Consider the following 508-nt stretch of genomic DNA (forward strand, 5'->3'; position numbering starts at 1 on the left):
TAAATGTATTTTATTTATATAGCACCTTACATCGACCGATAGGTGAACCAAAGTCCTTCACAACAGATAAAACCACAGATTTAAAACAACAACAACACACCACTAACAAAGATACAATAATGAATAAGAAAAAGATAAAAAAAATAAAATCAATATAAATGTGCCGTCACATTACTAGGTACCAAACGCCACTTTAAAAAGACGCGTCTAAGTCTTGATTTAAAAAGGCCCGTCAGTAACGATACCATCTCACTGGGCAGCTTTTCCAGAGCTTAGGTCCGGAAACCGAAAAAGCGCGGTACCCCAGTGTTTCGGTTTTGACCCGGGCACTTCCAACATAAGTTGATTGATGACCTCAACGTCCTACCACGATTACGAATAGTCAGCACTAAAATGTAAGATGGGGCAAGGCCATTAAGAGCTTTAAAAACAAACAATACAATGTTATATTTAATTCTAAAGTGTACCGGGAGCCAATGGAGAGAATAAAGAATCGGAGTTATGTGGT

The 508-nt window shown here is 38.0% G+C and overlaps 1 protein-coding gene across 5 annotated transcripts in view; it reads right to left on the bottom strand.

The window, feature by feature from the left end:
• Positions 1 to 508, bottom strand: part of mau2 (MAU2 sister chromatid cohesion factor) — a 19,970-nt gene that overhangs the window by 16,353 nt on the left and 3,109 nt on the right. The window lies entirely within an intron of this gene.

This window comes from Etheostoma spectabile, chromosome 12 (assembly GCF_008692095.1).
Source record: "Etheostoma spectabile isolate EspeVRDwgs_2016 chromosome 12, UIUC_Espe_1.0, whole genome shotgun sequence".
Taxonomy (NCBI): Eukaryota; Metazoa; Chordata; class Actinopteri; order Perciformes; family Percidae; genus Etheostoma; species Etheostoma spectabile.